This window comes from Rhinoderma darwinii, unplaced genomic scaffold (genome assembly GCF_050947455.1).
Source record: "Rhinoderma darwinii isolate aRhiDar2 unplaced genomic scaffold, aRhiDar2.hap1 Scaffold_69, whole genome shotgun sequence".
In the NCBI taxonomy this organism is placed as follows: domain Eukaryota; kingdom Metazoa; phylum Chordata; class Amphibia; order Anura; family Rhinodermatidae; genus Rhinoderma; species Rhinoderma darwinii.
The window spans coordinates 403814-429288 of record NW_027464249.1 but is presented as its reverse complement, the minus strand read 5'-3'; positions in this window follow the sequence as shown (position 1 = coordinate 429288).

The following is a 25475-nucleotide window of genomic DNA, read 5'->3' as shown; positions in this document are numbered from 1 at the left end:
AATGTAGGGGTGAAATTTACAAATAAATTTTTAATCCATTTTTATTTATAACACAGAAAGTTTTTCCATAGAAATGCAACTCAATATTTATTGCCCAGATTCTGCAGTTTTAGGAAATATCCCATATGTGGCCGTAGCGTGCTACTGGACTGAAGCACCGGCCTCAGAAGCAAAGGAGCACCTAGTGGATTTTGGGCCCTTATTTTTATTCGAATATATTTTAGGCACCATGTCAGGTTTCAAGGGCTCTTGCGGTGCCAAAACAGTGGAAATCCACCAAAAGTTATCCCATTTGAGAAACTACACACCTCAAGGAAATTATCTAGGTGTATACTGAGCGTTTTGACCCCGCAGGTTTTTTGCAGAAATTATTGGAAGTAGGCCCTGAAAATAAAAATCTACATTTTTTCAAAGAAAATGTAGGTAAAGCTAATTTTTTCTCATTTCCACAAGGACTGAAGGAGAAAAGGCACCACAACATTTGTAAAGCAATTTCTCCCGAGTAAAACAATACCCCACATGTGGTAATAAATGGCTGTTTGGACACACGGCAGGGCTTAGAACGGATGGAGCACCATTTGGCTTTTGGAGTTCACATTTAGCAGGGATGGTTTGCGGAGGCCATGTCACATTTACAAAGCCCCTGAGGGGATAAAACAGTGTAAACCCCCCACAAGTGACCTCATTTTGGAAACTACACCCATTGAGGAAATTATCTAGGGGTATACTGAGCGTTTTGACCCCACAGGTTTTTTGCAGAAATTATTGGAAGTAGGCCCTGAAAATAAAAATCTACATATTTTCAAAGAAAATGTAGTTTTAGCACATTTTTTCTCATTTCCACAAAGACTGAAGGAGAAAAAGCCAGCAAAATTTGTAAAGCAATTTCTCCCGAGTAAAACAGTACCCCACATGTGGTAATAAACGGCTGTTTGGACACACGGCAGGGCTTAGAATGGAAAGAGCGCTATTTGGCTTTTGGAGATCACATTTAGCAGGAATGGTTTGCGGAGGCAATGTCGCATTTGCAAAGCCCCTGAGGGGCAAAACAATGAAAACGCCCAAATAGTGACTCCCTTTAGGAAACTACACCCCTTGAGGAATCCATCTAGGAGTATTGTGAGCATTTTGACCCCATAGATGTTTCATAGAATTTATTAGAAGTGGGCAGTGAAAATAAAAACAATCCTTTTTCTTCAATAAGACGTAGTTTTACCGCAAATTTTTGGGATTTCTCAACAAATAATGCAAAAAAAGAACACAACATTTGTAAAGCAATTTCTCCCGAGTACGGCAATACCCCATATGTGGTCATAAACGGCTGTTTGGGCACACGGCAAGGCTCAGAAAGGAAAGAGCGCCATTTGGAGTGCAGATTTTGCTGGATTGGTTTCTGGGCACCTGTGGGACCAAAACTGTGGATACCCCGCAGAAGTGACCACATTTTGGAAACTACGCCCTCAATGCATTTACCTAGGGGTGTAGTAAGCATGTTAACCCTGCAAGTGTTTTGTAGAAATTAGTGTGCACTCGATGTTGCAGAGTGAAAATGGGATTTTTTTTCCATAGATATGCCAATATGTGGTGCCCAGCTTGTGCCACCATAACAAGACAGCTCTCTAATTATTATGCTGGGTTTCCTGGTTTTAGAAACACCCTTCATGTTGCCCTAATCTTTTGCCGAACATTCGACCAGGCTCAGGAGTGAAAGCGTACCATGCAAAATCGAGGCCTAATTTGGCGATTTATAAAGTATTGGATCACAATTGCAGAGGCTCAGATGTGAAATAATAAAAAGAAAGCCCTGAGAAGTGACCCCATTTGGAAACTGCACCCCTCAAGGCATCTATTAAGGGGTGTAGTGAGCATTTTCACCCACAGGTATTTTCCATAAATGATTGCGCTGTGGTGCAAAGTAAAAATTGATATTTTTCTCTAGAAATGCCATTTCAATGGCAAATATGTCATACCCAGCTTATGTCACTGGAGACACACACCCCAAAATTTTTTAAAAGGGTTCTCCCGGGTATGACGATGCCATATATGTGGAAGGAAACTGCTGTTTGGGCACACTGTAGGGTTCAGATGGGTGGGAGCGTCATTTGGCTTTTGGAGCGTGGAATTTGCTTGGTAATAGTTTTGTTTGGAGTGTTTCCGTTTATAACGTGGGGAATATGTGAGCTGGGCAGAGTACATCAGGGGCATAGTCAGGGGGTATAATAATGGGGTAAAAAAACAATAAAATAATCCATTTATGTGTGTTACGCTGTGAAGCAATCCTTTCTGCACAGGCCAGTGTCGCACTGATATATGGCGTCCTTTCTTATGCCCCTTTTGGTCCGCATATTTGCAGTTTGGGGAATTTTGCTGTGAAGTGTTGTCCTGGTATAATACGGGCACCCTCGCTTCCAGCAGATATGTTTGGGCCCTCCCCTTCCTGGTTCCCTAATTTTAGATCCTTGATAAATCGCCTCCTGAAACAGAGGAAATGTTCCCCTCGGGCACAACTGCATATTTTTTATTTCCTGACTTATTGGAGCCATAACTAATTTTATTTTTTCATAGACGTAGCGGTATGAGGGCTGTTTTTTTGCAGGACAAGCTGTAACGATTATTGTTACCATTTTCGGGTACATGCGACTTTTTGATCACCTTTCATCCTATTTTTTGGAAGGCCAGGTAAACAAAAAAACGCAATTCTGGCACAGCTTTTTTTTTTTTTTTTATACAGTGTTCACCATGCGTTATACATTACCAGTTAACTTTATTATGTGGATCCGTACGATTCCGGAAATACCTAATTTATAGAACTTTTTTATGTTTGACAACATTTTGCACATTAAAATTGCTTTTGTAAAAAGAATGTATTTTTTCTGTCGCCAAGTTGTGAGAACCATATCTTTCCAATTTTATTGTCGACGGAGCTGTATGAGGGCTTGTTTTTTGCGAGACAATCTATAGTTTTTATAGGTACCATTTTTGGATACGTGCAACGTTTTGATCACTTTTTATTCCAATATTTGTAGGGCAGAGTGACCAAAAAACAGAAACTCGGGTATAGTTTTTTACAGGTTTTTTTTACGCTGTTCACCGTGTGCAATAAATAATATAATATTTTGATACATCAGGTCGTTACGGTCGCGGCAATACCAAATACGTATGGTTTATTATTTTTTTTCAATAATAAAGGACTTGATAAGCGAAAACGGGCTATAGTGTTTTATTTTATTACTTGAAACTTTTATTGTTTTCAAACTTCTATTTTTTTCATTTTTTTTCTAATACTTTGCACTACCTACGTAGTGCAATGTATTAGATCTGTCAGTTATTCACTGACAGCAAGCCGATTAGGCTTCGCCTCCCGGCGGGGCCTAATCGGCTTCCGTAATAGCAGAGCAGGAGGCCATTGTGTCTCCTGTTGCCATAGCAGCAGTCGCCAGTCCTGATTGCCTGTCAGGGCTGGTGATCTGCTAGTAACCACTACGATGCAGTAATCGCTTTCGATTGCTGCATCGAGGGGGATAATGGCAGGGATTGGAGCTAGCTCCGGTTCCTGCCATTAAAGGTGGATGCCATCTTTCCGGCGGCTACGGAAGCCGATCAGGCTCCGCCGCCGGGCGGATCTTGACCGTCTTCCGTATTAGGCAGACCGGGAGGCCAGTATTAGGCCTCCGGTTGCCATTGCAGCCACCGGAACCCCGGCAATTTCATTGCTGGGGTTCCGATGAGCTGCAAACACCTTAAGTGCAGCACTCGCGTTTGAGCGCTGCACTTAAGGGGTTAATGGCGGGGATCGAAGCTAATTTCGGTCCCCGCCATTACAGCCGGATGTCAGCTGTAAGATACAGCTGAGATCCGGGGATGATGGCACCGACTCAGCTTCTGGGCCGTTGCCAAACATTTGGCGTATGGATACGGCAATTTGCGGGAAGTCATAACTTTCCATGGCGTACCCATACGACAAATGTCAGGGAGGGGTTAATGTAAGGATGTGTACACTTAATTGTGCAGCAACGCTTGTTGTCTCCATTCTATGTCAGTGTGGGAAGTAGATGTCCGGCCTTATGATTTTGTGATATGTGATAGACCCAGAATCCCAATCACCAAACCAAAGAATGCAAAATAAAGACACAAAACATTATAATTGGGTGTTAAATGGTCAAAACTTTTATTATATTATATGACCAAACCCAAAATGGCAAACCTCCGACTCACGAAGAGTCACCCTCCAGCACGCAGGAAAGGAAAAACCCCCTGTGGGGGAAACCTCTAGGGAAACCATGGCTGGAGGATTGCCCTTCCTCTGGGCTTAGAAGGTGCCAAAATAGAATTTGTAACAGAATTTGTACGTTTTCTCAGATTTTCAAGGAAAGACAAAACAATGAACGAACAACATAAAACACATAAATCGGCTGATCTGGTTGGCTAGGCGGGTGTCTCTCTTCCTGGGCACCCATTAAAATGAATGGGTGATCCACGGATGAGACGGGTCCTCCAGATGCCTCCTTGTAGCATCTGTCTCCGCTCCGGCCAATAGAAGGGGATCTCCTGCTGGAAACCCCCCTCTATTACAGACAACCCGTATGAAGAGGATGGCATCACTGTGATGAAGAAGTGGTCTTGGGTGTAGGGTTTCCCTGCTAGAATCTCCAAATTACATCAAGTCGGCATTGGTGGAGAAGTCAAGCTCAAGGTCCTCAGTCCCATCCAATATGGCGCTGAATGTGGCAGTAAAACCTTCTAATATGGAATCTTCTTTATGTCATAAACATTTGTATTTATGACATCAGCGCATTCATCATCATTACTGCAGGAGTTTATTAACACTGCCGCCTCATTCATTGTGACGTCACCCACAGTGGTCTGAAGTGTTAACCCTTTACTGACTGGCAGTGTACTTACCACAGAGGCCATAAAGCTGAATAGAACATATCAGCGGCCATAAAGGAAAAGGGATATTGCAGGGAGCATCTCCGCACAAGAACTATGCATGACAAAGGGTTGTCCAGGATAAGATAACTTGTCTGCTTTCTCCAAAAACCAGCACCACACCTGTCCATAGGTTGTGTGTGGTATTACAGCTCATTACCATTCACTTCAATGGAGAAAACCTGCAATACCAGATACAACCTGTGGATAGGTGTGGTGCTGTTTTTGAAAGAAAGCAGCCATATTTTTCTAACTCTGCACAGCTCCTGTTAGAAATAGTTAAAAAAAAGGGGGGGAGAAAATAAATTAAAAAAAGGTAAAAAGAGGAACTCTGAGGTAAAATAAATCAAACTAGACTGAAAGGAGTCTGCTGGAGGTGCCAGATAGAAAGACATATTTCTGCCATGGGGACCAGATTAGTTGAAATGTATCTTGAAGGGGGGCTTCAGAGAGTGGGTTTTAACCCCTTATAGCCCTATGAAGTGCTGTTGCATTGAAAAACTATGCAGTTCATCTTCGAATGCAGCGTCACAAAAACAAATTATTTTGTAAAAAATAAAACTATATAAATTTGGTATCGCCATAATCGTAACGACCCGCAGAATCAAGTTATCATGCAATTCATGCCGCCCGATGAACATTGTAAAATCAAAACAGAAATGGTGGAATTACAGGTTTTTTTTCAATTCACCCCACAAAATGTATGCTTTTTTACATTTTTTAAAATACATTATATATTACATTAGGCCGCAGGGTAAATTCCACATAAACAGCGCCATTTATGGGTTAACTGTTTAAATGATACCAGTTCAAGTGACTTTTATCGAAAAACACCATAAGAATTTTTTTCACAATTAACCTTCTAATTGGGCCTAGAATGTGTGATACTGTCTGCTAAGCCGTTGTATCTAAGTAGACCTAAGTAGACAAAAGTCGATGGTCCAGCGCAGTCAGGTTTAAAACAGAACGTAGTTCCAATTTTATTTGGATGGTTAAAACAAGATCATTCCCGAATGCAAGGGTGAAAATGTAGGTAAGGTGCCTACGCGTTTCAGACGTATACCACGTTCTTCCTCATGGCTTTAATGCTAACAACTAAATGTCAGAACGAGGTCTATATCTGGTTGCCAACAGGTGAAAATTAGTGATGTCACACAGAAAAGTGGTGCTGTCCAGCATAGTAGTGCTGAACTAGGGAGACGCCTATAAAGCATCAGTATTCTATGAATAAAAGCTATCCAGCACGGTGGAGCTGTCCAGCAGAAGTGGCACTGAAACAGAGAGCCGGTGATAGAACATCACTGCTCCACTAGTAAGTTATGTGCTTATAGCGTTGATTGATGAATATTTATAAATAATAAAATGAGGGATAACAATGACCCAAATCTATCCTAGAGTAGTGGATAGAATATTAATGCTAATTTCTGTTTATTAGGCTGTCGGGTATAAACCTCTGAAATACTCACATCGAAAAATTAAAACATGAATAGACGCTAAAAAATACATCATTTAAACAGTTTAAAACAATACATGAACTGGAAAGAAGGGGAATTATGTATTGGTCTTCAAGGATAATTAGTATTGGAAAATGTGTTTTCCTTTGTATACTAGACCGTCAAACAGGAAATCAGATGGGGGAAGGACCCGTTAATATGGATAATTAGGTGTCATCTGTAAAAGCCAAGAACATTAAGGGTATGTGCACACACACTAATTACGTCCGTAATTGACGGACGTATTTCGGCCGCAAGTCCCGGACCGAACACAGTGCAAGGAGCCGGGCTCCTAGCATTATACTTATGTACGATGCTAGGAGTCCCTGCCTCGCTGCAGGACAACTGTCCCGTACTGTAAACCTGATTACACTACGGGACAGTTGTCCTGCAGCGAGGCAGGGACTCCTAGCGTCGTACATAAGTATGATGCTAGGAGCCCGGCTCCTTGCACTGTGTTCGGTCCGGGACTTGCGGCCGAAATACGTCCGTCAATTACGGACGTAATTAGTGTGTGTGCACATACCCTAACAGGTATTATTGATTATTAGGCCATATTAGATTCTACCGATCATTTCATAGATTCTTTTACTATTAGTGGAACATTAATTCTTTTTTTAAGTTCAAACCTTTAGGAAACCTGGTTTTTAGTGTAAATATCCAGTATGCTTCACGTGATAAGATTTTATGTTTGATGTTCCCCCCTCTGGTTGGAGTTTTGACTTTTTCTATGGCATAACATCTCAGACTTGTAATTGATCTATTATGGAAGGTTATGAAATGTTTTACAACATTGGAGATATTGGTGAGGTTAGGATTTCTTATATAGCCCAAATGTTCTAGTATCCTAGTTTTACATTTGCGGCTGGTGCAACCTACATACATTAGGTTGCATTCCAAACACTCCACAATATATATTACTGCCTCACTGTTGCAATTAATGTAAGTTTGAATTGAAAAATTTGTATTGTTATCTGAATCTCTGAAGTTCTTAGTAGGCTTAGCATATGAACAGATTTTACATGGATGCGATCCGCATTTAAAGAAACCCGTATATTGAAGCCATGTCAGTTTGGGAATGTTTGAGGAAAATATAGAAGGAGACAATAGATCACCTAAGGAAGGAGCTTTTCTGGATACAACACTGCAACCATCTTTCAAAATATCTGACAGAGCCTCGTCTTACATTAGAATGGCTACATTTTTATGGACGATTTTCTTTATTTCATTAAACTGACTACTGTGTTGTAACACCAAAGTAGGTACGTTTAGACCAGTATCTTTATTATTATGTTTTGGCTCTAGAAGTATATATCGGGGCTTTGTTTCTACAATGGAGGTTGCTCTTTTGAGGGTCCATTCTGCATACCCTCTTTTGCGTAGTCTCCTACAAATTTGCTGTTGTTCCACCCGGTAATTGGGGTCGTTACTACAATTTATTTTTGCTCTGTACATTTCTCCCACTGGGATTGATGAGATGGTTTGTCTGGGGTGATCGCTTGTAGCATGCAAGATATTGTTCCCTGAAATCGGCTTACGATATGTTTTAGTGTTGATTATTTCCCCTGCATGTCCTTTGAGTTCTAGGTCCAGAAACTGGATAGTATCTTTTTGTGAAAAATAGGTAAATTTCAATTTGAATTGGTTGTCATTAAGATAATTGATGACATTTGGGATATCTGACATATTGCCTTCCCATATAAATAGCAGGTCGTCTATATACCTTGCATACCAGTTAATAGATCTGCCAAAAGAGTTATCACTAGAAAAAATGAAAAGTTCCTCCCACCAAGCCATCACAAGATTTGCCAGAGAAGGGGAGAATTTAGCTCCAATTGATACTCACTTAAGTTGTAGGTAAAACAAGCCATCGAACTGGAAGAAATTGTGTGTCATCAGGAAGACAAGGACCTCTAGTGTATATGATTGTAGCTCAAAGCTGTAGTTGCTGTGTTTAAAAAGATGATATTCTAGTGCCCTATGGGCTATTTCGTGTGGAATGCTGGTATAAAGTGAGGTCACATCACAGCTCAGCCATGTAAATTTATTTTCCCATCTTTTTTTGTGAAATGAGCATAAAACATCTCTGGTGTCACGTAAATGGCCTGGGGTTCTTAGTGCAAGGGGTTGTAACAAGGAGTCTAGCCATTCAGAGAGTTTTTCTGTTAGTGATCCTATCCCTGACACTATGGGGCGCATAGGTGGGGGGTTTATGCCTTTATGAGTCTTGGACAATGCGTGCATGATTGGAATTGTGGGACATTGGACCATAATATATTCTGCTTGTTTACTTGTTAATACGCCACTACCTAAACCATCGTTTATTCGTTTGTTGAGCTTTTTTTGGAGCATGGATGTTGGATTACATGTTAGTTTTTATATGTGTCTGTGTCTGCTAGAAGTTTCAAAATTTGGGTTTTGTACATTTCCCTATCTAGCACAGTGATACTGCCCCCTTTATCCGACCTCTTAATAATAATACCCTTGTTATTTTGTAACAATTTTTTTGCCATATTCACCTCTTTAGAGATATTAAAGTTCTTATTGCAACACTTCGAATTTTCAGATAGTTGCTGGAGATCCTTTTCAATTGCCCATTGAAATCTGTCCATAGAGTCTGTCCTAGATGCCAGAGGATAGAAGCTTGGATTTTTCGTAACAAAGTCCGCAGAAAAATGAATATTTCTTATAGGAAGTTCTGGGTTCAGACTCTCTAAGCATTGGATTGCCCTATGTTCCTCAAACGATAGTGATCTATGGTCATGGATGTTTGTATTGGATTCTCTGAGATAAAAATCTTCGGAGTCTGTTGTCATTGAGAGCGTATTATAAAAATGCCTCTTTACTGTTAAATTCCTTACAAATCTGTTAATGTCCAGAAGTGTGTTGAAAGAATCGAACATGCGATTAGGGGCAAAATTGAGGCCCAACGACAGAACTTTGACTTGTGCTGGAGTCAGTTCGGATGAGTAAAGGTTGATCACATTAATGCTGAGTGTGGATTCCTGCGGTTCCGTAGGTGGCGGTTTTGTTCCTGGTCTGTTTGGGTGATGTTTCCTACCGCCCCTCCTTTCCCGTTTTTTTACTTCCTTGGTTTGCTGACTGGTTGGTATCTTTGGGAGTATAGGTTCCTAGAGTTATCACTATCTGAGGCTTCATTAAATACTTCAATTGAATCAGGTTCCGAGGAGCTGAAACTGACTCTATTCAGACATACTTAGCATTGGTGGCAGAAGCAGGAGCCATAGCAGGTCGTTGGAGGAGAGAGACAGGACAGGGGAGGTGAGCCAGTTCCTGGTGGTGTGGGAGGCAGGCAGGCATGTAGGTCCCAGCTGGTGGTGAGGTCATCTTCAGCTAGCTCCAGCTATTTAACCCTGTCGGTACGCTCGTAGCGGGGGATGTGGCGCTTGCCCCTGGCTAGCATGGGTCGGCATGGTGATAATGTATCACCAGCCGACTCATGAGCGCCCGCACGAAACAGTCCGTGCGTGCGGGAGACTTGAAATGGAGACAGGGGATAACTATCCCTTGTCTCCATGGTTTCCAAACAAAGCAGGGCCATGCTAATTGTCCTGCTTCGCTTAGAACCGCATTCATGACCAGGGCTGTTGTTGTTACAGCCCTGGCTCATGATACATTATATGTATTATACACCACATATATATTATATATATGTGTATATATATATATACATATACACTGTATATATAAACACATATACATACACACTATATATATATATATATATATATATATATAGGGACACTTCCCTTTACAATCCCCCTGTTGTCGGGGACTCGACAATGCAATTTGGGGAAGTGTTTGTGGGGTTCTATTTACCCCCTCAACCTCCCTGGTTACTGGTAATGGTCTGAGATGGAAGGAAGTATACTATTGGACCTAGATACTCGACATCAGCTATCTCCTCAAGGACATCTTCCAGCCAGTCCTCTGACTCTGGAGTCTAGTGTCCAAAGAAACTAAACCTCAAAGTTCACAGAATGAAGATGAAATTAAATCTCATAGTCCATAGAACGAAGTTGAGATAAAACTCACAGTCCATAGAACGAAGCCTCGAAGCTCATCAGACGAAGTTGAAATTAAACCTTCATAGTCCATAGTACGAAGAAACCTTTATAGTCCATAGAACGGGGTTGAAATAAACTCACAGTCCATAGAACGAAGCCTCAAAGCTCATCAAACGAACAAAGCTCATATGAAAACCTCAAAGTCCATGAACAGCAGATTTCTTGTTCTTTCTTGCTTGGAGTTTCATCCTCTTGAGTGGCGTCAGCAGTTCTTTCCAGTGGCCGATCCAATTTTAGCATGCCGACCCGTGTAAGGCTACTTGTGCCCTCATATGGTCAGCCTTGGAATGGCTTAACCCGCCTTTCAACAACCTTTTGTACGTGATCCATTACTTTTCCAACTTTTCCCAGCATCTTGATTGAAGACGAAACAATCTTTTTGGGCCGATATCCAGGTCTTTATCATGGCAGGTTATCATCCCCGAGGAGGAGTTGAGGTCTTGGTACCCAGGAATCTACTGTGGGGTGGAGCATCGCCTTCCATTTCCCCTCTGACATTCAATCCATCATCATATTGACCATACCAGTTCTCAGGTTGAGGTGGCAAATACCTACAAGGGTTTGTGTGTACCTTACCTGTCCCTAAGGGTTCCTACACACTACCCAATCACACAAACAAAGTGAAAAATAACCAAACATACAAAAATATTCCCCCCCCAAACCATAGGTATATGTACATATAGAGATTCATGCTCAAACAGCATCTCTCACTACCCCTCCATAAACACGAGAAAGGTCCACATGTAAATCGGGTGACTACAGGCTGTATATATATTCCCGCCTACACGTACATACTCACTCACTGTGGGATGGGCACGTCCTCACTGAGTATGCCTATGTTGCGGACACATATCAAAACCTGGAATGTCTATATGTCTGAACCTAAAAAAAGAATTAATGTTCCACTATTAGCAAAAGAATTTATGAAATGATTGGCAGAATTTAATATGGCCTAATAATTAATAATACTTGTTAATGTTCATAGTTTTTACAGATGACACCTAATTATCCATATCAACGGGTCCTTCCCCCATCCGATTTCCCGTTAACCAATTGACGGTCTAGTATACAAAGGAAAACAAATTTTCCAATACTAATTATCCTTGAAGACCAATACATAATTCCCCTTCTTTCCAGTTCATGTATTGTCTTAAACTGTTTAATATCATGTATTTTTTAGCGTCTAATTATGTTTTAATTTTTTGATGTGAGTATTTCAGAGGTTCATATCCGACAGCCTAATAAATAGAAATTAGCATTAATATTCTATCCACTACTCTAGGATAGTTTTGAATCATTATTATCCCTCATCTTATTATTTATTACTAGCCATCAACCAATGCTGTAAGCACACAACTTACTATTAGAGCAGTGATGTTCTATCACCGGCTCTCTGTTTCAGCACCACTTCTGCTGGACAGCTCCACCGTGCTGGATAGCTTTTATTCACAGAATGCTGATGCCCTATAGGCGTCTCCCTAGTTCAACACTACTATGCTGGACAGCACCAATTTTCTGTGACATCACTAATTTTCACCTGTTGGCAACCGGATATAAACCTCGTTCTGACATTTAGTTGTTAGCATTAAAGCCATGAGGAAGGACGTGGTATACGTCTGAGACGCGTAGGCACTTTACCTACATTTTCACCCTTGCATTCGGGAATGATCTTGTTTTAACTATCCAAATAAAATTGGAACTACGTTCTGTTTTAAACTTGACTGCGCTGGACCATCGACTTCTGTCCCCTTTTTTGCAGACCCATATATACCCAGTACAGATATTGTTGTAGATTTCACGTGCAGCCCTATGTAACACCTCTGATAACACAGTGATAGCTCTCTGAGTACAGATAATGCAGTAGATGTTACCTGTAGTCCTATGTAACACCACAGATAACACAGTAATAACGGAGTACAGATAATGTAGTAGTGTTACCTGCAGTCCTATGTAACACCACAGATAACACAGTGATAACTCTCTGAGTACAGATAATCTAGTAGATGTTACCTGCAGTCCTATGTAACACCACAGATAACACAGTGATAACTCTCTGAGTACAGATAATGTAGTAGATGTAAGAGACAAACACATGCAGAGGCACAGAGACAGACAGACACACACACACACACACACACACACACTGTAACATATACACATACAAACACAGAGACACATACTGTATACACACTACACACACATATACACACAGACACTCACCATGTATCCTTACTGACAGGATCACAAGTTTCTTTCAGGACAGGAGCTTCCTCCTCTGCTTCTTGGCTGTTATTTACTCCGTGTGTGTAACAGCAGAACACAGAGTAGAGGCAGAGCCCAGTGGCACCCCCTACGTGCTGGGAGGGTGCAGCAAGGGAGTGGACCAGTCCAGTCCTCTGACCTGAGTCATTTGACCTCATGTCACTGACGTGAGGTCAAGTGACAGGTAGGGTGATTGGACTGGTCCACTCCCTGGCCGTCACAGACCTCAGTCAGAACGACGCTGCGTCATTTCCTGGCTCTTCCTAAAGCTGCTGCAGGTGTCCGACATACAGGGCGCCTATCAGCAGCGATCAGCTGCTCTGCGCCCCCCCCCTTCCCTACAACTTAGTTGCGCCCGGGGCACATGCCTCACCTGCCCTCCCCCTAGCTACGCCCCTGCACATAGGATACCTGCTGCACACACCACTCACACATAGGATACATGCTGTACATGCCACTCACCCATAGGATACATTCAGTACACGCCACTCACCCATAGGAAACAAGCTATACACGCCACTCACACATAGGACACATGCTGTACACGCCACTCACACATAGGATACATGCTATACACGCCACTCACACATAGGATACATGCTGTACACGTCACTCACACATAAGATACCTGCTGCACACGCCACTCACACATAGGATACATGCTGTACACGCCACTCACACATAGGATACATGCTGTACCCGCCACTCACACATAGGATACATGCTGTACACGCCACTCACACATAGGACACATGCTGTACCCGCCACTCACACATAGGATACATGCTGTACAGGCTACTCAAACATAGAATACATGCTGTACACGCCACTCACACAAATGATAAATGCTGTACACGCCACTCACACATAGTACACATGCTGTACACGCCACTCACACCACACACCACTCACACCACACGCCACTCACACATAGGATAAATGCTGTACACACCACTTACATATAGGACACATGCTGTACACGCCACTCACACAGGATACATGCTGCACACACCACTCACACATAGGATACATGATGTACACACCACTCACACATAGGATACATGCTGTACACGCCATTCACACATAGGATACATATTGTACATGCCACTCACATATAGGATACATGCTGTACACGCCACTCACACATAGTACACATGCTGTACACGCCACTCACACATAGGATACATGCTGTACACGCCACTCACACATAGGATACATGCTGTACACGCCACTCACACAGGATACATGCTGCACACACCACTCACACATAGGATACATGATGTACACACCACTCACACAGGATACATGCTGTACACGCCACTCACACATAGTACACATGCTGCACACGCCACTCACACATAGGATACATGCTGTACATGCCACTCACACATAGGATACACGCTGCACATGCCACTCACACATATGACACATGCTGCACACACCACTCACACATAGGATACATGCTGCACACGCCACTCACACATAGGATACATGCTGTACACGTCACTCACACATAAGATACCTGCTGCACACGCCACTCACACATAGGATACATGCTGTACATGCCACTCACACATAGTACACATGCTGTACACGCCACTCACACATAGTACACATGCTGTACACGCAACTCACACCACACGCCACTCACACATAGGATAAATGCTGTACACACCACTTACATATAGGACACATGCTGTACACGCCACTCACACAGGATACATGCTGCACACGCCACTCACACATAGGATACATGATGTACACACTACTCACACATAGGACTCATGCTGTACACGCCACTCACACAGGATACATGCTGCACACTCCACTCACACATAGGATGCATGCTGCACACGCCACTCACACATAGGACACATACTGTACAGGCCACTCACACATAGGATACGTGCTGCACACGCCACTCACACATAGGATAGATGCTGTACACGCCACTCACACATAGGATACATGCTGTACACGTCACTCACACATAAGATACCTGCTGCACACGCCACTCACACATAGGATACACGCTGTACATGCCACTCACACATAGGATATATGCTGTACACGCTACTCACACAAACGACACATGCTGTACAGGCCACTCACACATAGGATACATGATGTACATGCCACTCACACATAGGATACATGCTGTACATGCCACTCACACATAGGATACGTGCTGTACACGCCACTCACACAAAGGATACATGCTGTACAGGCCACTCACACATAGGATACATGCTGCACACGAAACTCACACATAGGATACATGCTGCAAACGCCACTCACACATAGGATACACGCAGCACACGCCACTCACACATAGGATACATGCTGCATGCGCCACTCACACATAGAATACATGCTGTACACGCCACTCACACATAGGATACATGCTGCACACACCACTCACACATAGGATAAATGCAGCACATGCCACTCACACATAGGATACATGCTGCATGCACCACTCACACATAGGATACATGCTGCACGCGCCACGCACACATAGGATACATGCTGCATGCGCCACTCACACATATGATACATGCTGCACACGCCACTCACACATAGGATACATGCTGTACACGCCATTCACACATAGGATACATGCTGTACACGCCACTCACACATAGGACACATGCTGCACACACCACTCACACATAGGATACATGCTGTACACGCCACTCACACATAGGATACAAACTGTACACACCAAGCACATAGGATACATGCTGTACACGCCACTCACACATTGGATACACATTGTACACGCCACTCACACATTGGATACATATTGTACACGCCACTCACACATAGGATACATGCTGCACACACCACTCACACATAGGATACATGCTGTACACGCCACTCACACATAGTACACATGCTGTACACGCCACTCACACATAGTACACATGCTGTACACGCCACTCACACCATACGCCACTCACACATAGGATAAATGCTGTACACACCACTTACATATAGGACACATGCTGTACACGCCACTCACACAGGATACATGCTGCACACACCACTCACACATAGGATACATGATGTACACACTACTCACACATAGGACTCATGCTGTACACGCCACTCACACAGCATACATGCTGCACACTCCACTCACACATAGGATGCATGCTGCACACGCCACTCACACATAGGACACATACTGTACAGGCCACTCACACATAGGATACGTGCTGCACACGCCACTCACACATAGGATAGATGCTGTACACGCCACTCACACATAGGATACATGCTGTACACGTCACTCACACATAAGATACCTGCTGCACACGCCACTCACACATAGGATACATGCTGTACATGCCACTCACACATAGGATATATGCTGTACACGCTACTCACACAAACGACACATGCTGTACAGGCCACTCACACATAGGATACATGATGTACATGCCACTCACACATAGGATACATGCTGTACATGCCACTCACACATAGGATACATGCTGTACACGCAACTCACACATAGGATACGTGCTGTACACGCCACTCACACAAAGGATACATGCTGTACAGGCCACTCACACATAGGATACATGCTGCACACGAAACTCACACATAGGATACATGCTGCAAACGCCACTCACACATAGGATACACGCAGCACACGCCACTCACACATAGGATACATGCTGCATGCGCCACTCACACATAGAATACATGCTGTACACGCCACTCACACATAGGATACATGCTGCACACACCACTCACACATAGGATAAATGCAGCACATGCCACTCACACATAGGATACATGCTGCACGCGCCACGCACACATAGGATACATGCTGCATGTGCCACTCACACATAGGATACATGCTGCACACGCCACTCACACATAGGATACATGCTGTACGCGCCATTCACACATAGGATACATGCTGTACACGCCACTCACACATAGGACACATGCTGCACACACCACTCACACATAGGATACATGCTGTACACGCCACTCACACATAGGGTACATGCTGTACACGCCACTCACACATAGGATACATGCTGTACACGTCACTCACACATAAGATACCTGCTGCACACGCCACTCACACATAGGACACATGCTGCACACACCACTCACACATAGGATACATGCTGCACACACCACTCACACATAGGACACATGCTGCACACACCACTCACACATAGGATACATGCTGTACACGCCACTCACACATAGGATACAAACTGTACACACCAAGCACATAGGATACATGCTGTACACGCCACTCACACATTGGATACACATTGTACACGCCACTCACACATTGGATACATATTGTACACGCCACTCACACATAGGATACATGCTGCACACACCACTCACACATAGGATACATGCTGTACACGCCACTCACACATTTTATACATATTGTACACGCCACTCACACATAGGATACATGCTGTACACACCACTCATACATTAGACATATGCTGTACACACCACTCATACATTAGACATATGCCGTACATCCACAAGACCACTGCAGCTAGTCATTGACCTCAGCAGTGACGCTAGCATGTACAGCACATGACCGCTGAGACCAGTGATTCGCTGCAGTGTTCACATGGATGAACGGCATGTTTTCACTAGGTTCAGTAATGGAAAGAATTGGGTCTAGCAGAGGTTGACCATTCACAGAAGCGACAGCTGGAGGTTTCTCCAAAGGCGTCGTGGGCAAATAGAGACGGTCTACTTAGGCCTGTTGGATGAAATTCGCAGCCGCTCCAGAATCCAGATAAGCGGAAACAGAGTGTGATTCAGTTTTTTTTTTAATTCTCATTCCAATAAGATATTAATACATATAACAAAAAACAATCCCGACCCCTCCCCCAACCTAATCCTAATACAAAAAACCTTACTTATACATAACAAAGTGCATTTTAAGCGTATACATATGTATTATTAGTTTAAAAAAAACAAAAAAACCTTCAACTCTCTCCCATACGTAGCTCTCCGAGCACCCCCACATCTTTACCCAATTGTCATCCTTGAGTTGAACATAACCCTTTGTTCATGTGTCATGCTCTTAAACCATAGTTCCCATAGTTGTTCAAATGTAAAGTTTCTATTTTTGCTATTATAATATCCAAACTCCATGTTTATATTCCTTAGTATTATTCTGTGCCATGCTTACCCAGAATTGGTGAACCATAGGACAATTCCAAAACAAGTGCGAGAAATCTGCCTCTGATATCCCACATCTGACGCATTTCCCGCAATTTTTTCCCGTAAACCTTTTCATTTTCTTTGGCGTTAAATACAAACAGTGTATAATAAAATATTATGTCATTCTATGGGATCTATTCAATTAAAATTTACCAGTGCATCTGCTTATTTTTCTCCATTCATTGTCATCTATTATCCCAAAAATATATTCCCACTCCCCCCTTCCTCTTTGATTCCCCTCCCCTCTAGACTCGCATTTTAATTTCTTATAAATCCGTTCTAGTAAACCTTTTCCCCTAGCAAATTTATATAAGTTCCATAACGAGTCAGAAGACTCCAAATGGAATAAAGTTTTATCCCGAGTCACAATCACCGCGTGATGTATTTGCAAATATTTACATCTCATGTGAAGGAATATTTAATTCTGTACTCAGTGTATCCCAATCTTTCAGATTGCCATTAGAAAAAAAAAATGTCTAACCAATGTCCATATTTGGACCATCCACTCCAATCAGTTATTTTATTAACCTCTAATATATTAAAGTTGACAAATAATGTTGTGAAGCTCAATGCTCCATTTAAATGAAACATTTTTCTTAATTTAACCCCAATTTCATGCATCATATATATTGTTGGATAGGGAAAACGAAAGCATAGAGGATCCAGCGCAATTAGTTATAATAGAACATTGTTCCAATTTTATTTTGGGTATTTAAAACAAGATCAGTCCCGAGTGTAATACTTAGAGATAGATAGGTAGGTGCCTACACGTTTCAGACGCACACCACGTCCTTCCTCATGGCTTTTTGTTAAATGACAAACTATCAGGGGGAGGTTTATATCCGGTTACCTACAGGTGGTAATTAAAACTAGTAGCTGAAACTAGTTCAGCAAAGTAATGCTGTTGGTTCAGCAAAGTGATGCTGTCCAGCATATTGGTTTTTGAACACAAGAGGGCGCACAACTGGCTTGAGCAATTTATGAATGGAAGCTATGTATCGTAATGGAGCTGTCCAGCAGAATGGTGCTGAACTGAAACGCCGGTAAAGTGTTATGTTGTTATTCTATAGTAGTTATCATGTTTATCATATTATTGACACTGAAAATGTCCAAAATGATGGGGATACCAAATGTTCTAGTTGTAGCTTAATGAAATGGTATTTCATTTGTAAGGCTGACGGATATAAACCTCTTTTATGCTCAGATCGAGAAATTAAAAATATGTATTATAGGCTAAAAAATACAATATTTCAAACAATTTAAAATAAGTTCTGAAACTTGATAAACTTATAAGTGATGGGCTAAATAGTGGTGTACTGACAAAAAAAAACAATCAGAATATATTACTGTACAATGCCCTACTATCCCAATCATGCACGCATTACCCAAAACACATAAAGGTATAGTTCCTCCTCCCATGCGTCCCATAGTGTCAGGGATAGGTTCAATGACAGACAAACTCTCGGAATGGTTAGATTCCCTGCTACAACCTCTAGCAGTAAAAACCCCGGGTCATTTACGTGACACAAGAGATGTTTTATGCTCATTTGTAGATAAAAAGTGGAAAGATGAATTTACATGGTTGAGTTGTGACGTGACCTCTCTTTATACCAGTATCCCTCACCATATAGCCAGGGGTGAACCTAGCCCGTCTGCCGCCTGAGGCGAACTATAAAAAGGCGCCCCCCCCCCAAATCTATCAGAGTTTTCTCATTCCTAGCTGTACACATCAAACACGCAATATATACATTTTTTAAATAGGAAAGCATTTGATGTTTATTTGTTAGGCCCTGTTCACACAGAGTATTTTGACGAGTTTTTGGGCACGGAAACCGCTGTGCAAAACTCGTCAAAAACCGGCCGAAAATGCCTCCCGAGAAAGAAGGGACATGCCCTATCTTCGCACGTTTATGCCTCTGACCTCCTATTGACATCAATGGGAGGCAGAGAAAGGGTATTTCGCAGAGTTTTTTGCCCGTAGCACTCAATAGCCGTGAGCGAAAAACGCGATGAAAATCGCGGCACACGACGTGCAGGAAGGACAAAATCTGCCACAAAATCCCAAACAGAATTTTGAGGCAGAATTTTCCTCCTGCAAAAAACTCAGTGTGAACATAGCCTTAGGCTATGTTCACACGGAGTATTTTGCCGAGTTTTTTGACACGAAAACCGCGTCGCAGAACTCGGCAAAAACGGCCCGAAAATGCCTCCCATTGATTTCAATGGGAGGCGTCGTCGTCTTTTTCCAGCGAGCAGTAAAACTGCCTCGCGGGAAAAAGAAGCGACATGCCCTATCTTCGGGAGCTTCCGCCTCTGACCTCCCATTGACTTCAATGGGAGGCAGAGAAAGCGTATTTCACGGTGTTTTATGCCCGCGGCGCTCAATGGCCGCGGGCGAAAAACTCTGCGAAAATCGGCGTGCTGGGAGAGGAAAATCTGCCTGAAACTTCCAAACGCAATTTTGAGGCAGATATTCCTCCTGCAAAATACTCCGTGTGAACATAGACTTAACCCCTTAATGACCAAGGACGAAAATGAACGTCATGGTCGGGTGCTAGTTCCCGCACCATGACGTTCATTTTCGTCCGCATTTCAAACTGTCACTCTGTGTAAACACAGAGTGACAGATCCGCACTGACAGTTGTCCCCGACAGCTGAGACATCAGTCTTGCCGGACAGCGGACCATCGCCGCTGATTTCGGCACTTAACCCCTTAAGTGCGGCGACGGATTGCCGTCGCCGCATTTAAGTGGTTTGAAGCACATCAGCAGCCCCCACGAAGTGATCGTGGGGGCTACCGATGCTTGTCACGGTCAGATAATGACCTCCGGGTTGCCATGCACGGAAGCCTTGGAGGAACAGCCTCCGGCCGTTCCTCCTCTGCTTCCTGTCAGTGTGACAGTCACGTCACAATGACAGAGTACATCACACTACGTGTGTAGTGTAATGTACTCTAGCAGCGATCAAAGCTGCAAGACTAAGTGTCCCCTAGTGGGACAAGTTAAAAAAGTAATAAAAATGTTTTAAAAAAAGTGTAAAAATAAAAGTTATAAGTTCTATAAACACAAAATGCTTTTTTTCCTATAATAAGACTTTTATTATAAAAAAAAATATGAACACGTTAAAAAAGTACACATATTTTGTATCACCGCGTTCGTAACGACCCCAACTATAAAACTATAATGTTGTTTTTCCCGCACGATGAACACCCCAAACAAAATCAATAAAAAACTACGACAGAATCGCAATTTTTTGGGTCACCACCGCTCCCTAAATAAAGAATAAAAAGTGATCAAAAAGTCGCATGTACCCGAAAATAGTACCAATAAAAACTTCTATCCGTCCCGCAAAAAAACAACCCCTTACACAGCTTTTTTGACTAAAAAATTAAAAAATTACGGCTCTCAGAATATGGTGACACAGAATTATTTTTTTTTTATAAATAAGTCATTTTATTGCGCAAAAGCTAAAAAAAAGGACCAAACCTATATACATATGGTATCGCCGTAACCGTACCAACCCGCAGAATAAAGTAAAAATGTCATTTATAGCGTACGGTGAGCGCCACAAAAAGAAAACATAAAAAACGGTGTCAGAATTCCTGTTTTTTGCTCAGGATTGCAAAAAAATTTAATAAAAAGTGATCAAAAAAAATCGCATGTACCCCAAAATGGTACCAATGAAAACTACAGATTGTCCCACAACAAATAAGCCTTCACACCACTCTATTGATGGAAAAATAAAAAAGTTATGGCTCTTGGAAAGCGGGGAGTGAAAATCTAAAATATGAAAGCAAAAAATGGATCAGTCCTGAAAGGGTTAATTCATTTCTAATGAAAAACCGTATGACAACATGTTGGGTATTTCCGTACTCGGGAGAAATTGCTTTATAAAAAAATGGTTGTTTTTTTCCTCCTTTATCCCTTGTGAAAATGATAAAATGCAACATTTTAGTGGAAAAAATGTTGATATTAATTTTCGCGCCCTAATTCTAATAAACTCTGCAAAAGACCCGTGGGGTCTAAATGCTCACTATACCCCTAGAAAAATTCCTTGAAGGTTTTTCCAAAATGGGGTCACTTTTGGTGGGTTTCCACTGTTTTGGTCCCTCCAGTGCATTGCAAATGCGACATGGCACCGAAAACCATTCCAGCAAAATCATAAATCCAAATGGCGCTCCTTCCCTTCTGAGCCCTGCTGTGGGTCCAAACAGCAGTTTATTACCACATATGGGGTATTGTCGTAATCGGGAGACATTGCTTTACAAATGTTGGGGTGCATTTTCTTCGTTATTCCTTGTAAATAATAAAAATTTCTATGTTTCAGAAGAAAAGTACATTTTAATTCTTACAGACTAATTTCAATATATTTAGCGAAAAACCTGTGTGGTCAAAATGCTAACTATACCCCTAGATAAATACCTTAAGGGGTCTAGTTTTCTAAATGGGGTCATTTATGGGGAGTTTCTATCATTCTGGCAGCTCAAAGCTTCTCCAAATGTACATTGGGGCCTAAAACATTTTCAAGCAAAATATGAGTCCTGAAAGCCTCCGGGTGTTCCCTTCCTTTGGGGCCCTGCCGTGTGTCCAAACAACGCATTAGGGCCACAATGTGGGTATTTTTGAAAACAGGAGAAAGAGGGTGATAGATTTTGGGGTGTGTTTCTTCATTTTCATGGTCGCTTTACAAAGAAATCGGTCTTCAAACTAATACTTTTATGAAAAAAGTGAAATTATTATTTTTTTCACCTGATATGCATTAAATTTAGCAAAGAACTGTGGGGTCAAAACACTTACTATACACCTAAATAATTACGTTATGGGGTCTAGTTTTCTAAATGGGGTCGTTTATGGGGAGTTTCTATCGTTCTGGCAGCTCAAAGACTCTCCAAATGTACAGTGGGACCTAAAACATTTTCAAGCATAATATGAGTCCTGAAAGCCTCCGGGTGCTCCCTTCCTTTTGGGTCCTGCCGTGTGTCCAGGCAGCGCATTAGGGCCATAATATGGGTATTTTTGAAAACAGGAGAAACAGGGTGATAGATTTTGTGGTGTGTTTCTTCATTCTCATGGTCGCTTTACAAAGAAATTGGTCTTCAAACTGATACTTTTATGAAAAAAAGTGAAATTATTTTATTTTTCACCTGCTATGTATTAAATTTAGCAAAAAACTGTGGAGTCAAAATACTTACTATACCCTTAGGTAAATACCTTAAGGGGTCTAGTTTTCTAAATGGGGTCATTTGTGGGGGTTTCCACCATTCTGACACCTATGAGCCTCTGAAAACCTGGCTTGGTGCAGGAAAACAAAATGTACTTCAAAATTTATAAAATTATTATTCAATTTGTAAGTCCTCTAAATTGCTGAAAATTTTATTTTTTCAAAAGTGCTGCCAAAATGGAGTAAAGAGATAGAAATATATATTTAATTAAAAAAATTGTACAGTATGTGTGTACATATGTGACATATTGCAGTTAAAAAAAGGGGAAAATGGTAATTTTTACAAAATTTCTTCCATTTTTCTATTTTTTAATTAATTTCCACAAATTGTATCAGTCTACTTTTACCACTAAAATAAAGTACAACATGTGACGAAAAAACAATGTCAGAATTACTTGGATATTCAAAACTTTCACAGAGTTATTCTCTGATAAAGTCAGACATACCAGATTTGACAAATCTGGCTTGGTCATTAAGGTACAAACATGCCCGGTCATTAAGGGGTTAAAGTGCTGTTTGAAGTATGGAAAATATTTAAAGAATTATTCTTACTGCCAATCAGTGCAGTGCAAATAGTACAGTCTGCCCTGCACTGCCCCATATCTTTCCTCGGCAGCCAGTCTCATTTGTGCCGTCACTCTCTGCAATTACATTCAGGCCAGTCCAGGACGGATCGCGCTTAGCGCTGTTTTGAAGTGGCACATCCTGGGCCGGTTTCTTTTCTCTACCTGCTGTATTGTTGTGGTCTGCCTGTGCTGGCTTGATGCCAGTGGTGGATTAATATCATCTTAGGCCCTGGGCTGTACACAAGTTATGTGCCCACAACCTACACGTAAGTATCACCTACATGTCAAAGTACATCACATGCCACTCTGCAGACTGTCTCTTAGCCTGATCATCTGCTGCCACTCACAGTTCCCCACAGCCCCCACCACAGTAATGTACATAGATTGTAAGACCTACATTACCAATAATACCCCATACTGTTACTGAATAATACCCCCATACTCTTACTAAATAATACCCCATACTGTTACTGAATAATACCCCCATACTGTTACTGAATAATACCCCCATACTGTTACTGAATAATACCCCCATACTGTTACTGAATAATACCTCCATACTGTTACTGAATAATACCCCCATTCTGATACTGAATAATACATTTATACTGTTACTGAATAATACCCCCATACTGTTACTGAATAATACCTCCATACTGTTACTGAATAATACCTCCATACTGTTACTGAATAATACCCCCATACCGTTACTGAATAATACCCCCATAATGTTACTGAATAATACCCCCATACTGATACTGAATAATACCTCCATACTGTTACTGAATAATACCTCCATACTGTTACTGAATAATACCTCCATACTGTTACTGAATAATACCTCCATACAGTTACTGAATAATACCATACTGATACTGAATAATACCTCCATACTGTTACTGAATAATACCTCCATACTGTTACTGAATAATACCTCCATACTGTTACTGAATAATACCCCCATACCGTTACTGAATAATACCCCCATAATGTTACTGAATAATACCCCCATACTGATACTGAATAATACCTCCATACTGTTACTGAATAATACCTCCATACTGTTACTGAATAATACCTCCATACTGTTACTGAATAATACCTCCATACAGTTACTGAATAATACCATACTGATACTGAATAATACCCCCATACTGTTACTGAATAATACCTCCATACTGTTACTGAATAATACCTCCATACTGTTACTGAATAATACCCCCATACTGTTACTGAATAATACCCCCATAATGTTACTGAATAATACCCCCATACTGATACTGAATAATACCTCCATACTGTTACTGAATAATACCTCCATACTGTTACTGAATAATACCCCATACTAATACTGAATAATACCCCATACTGTTACTGAATAATACCCCCATACTGATACTGAATAATACCTCCATACTGTTACTGAATAATACCCCCATACTGTTACTGAATAATACCCCCATACTGTTACTGAATAATACCCCCATACTGTTACTGAATAATACCTCCATACTGTTACTGAATAATACCCCCATACTGTTACTGAATAATACCTCCATACTGTTACTGAATAATACCCCCATACTGTTACTGAATAATACCTCCATACTGTTACTGAATAATACCCCCATACAGTTACTGAATAATACCCCCATTCTGATACTGAATAATACATTTATACTGTTACTGAA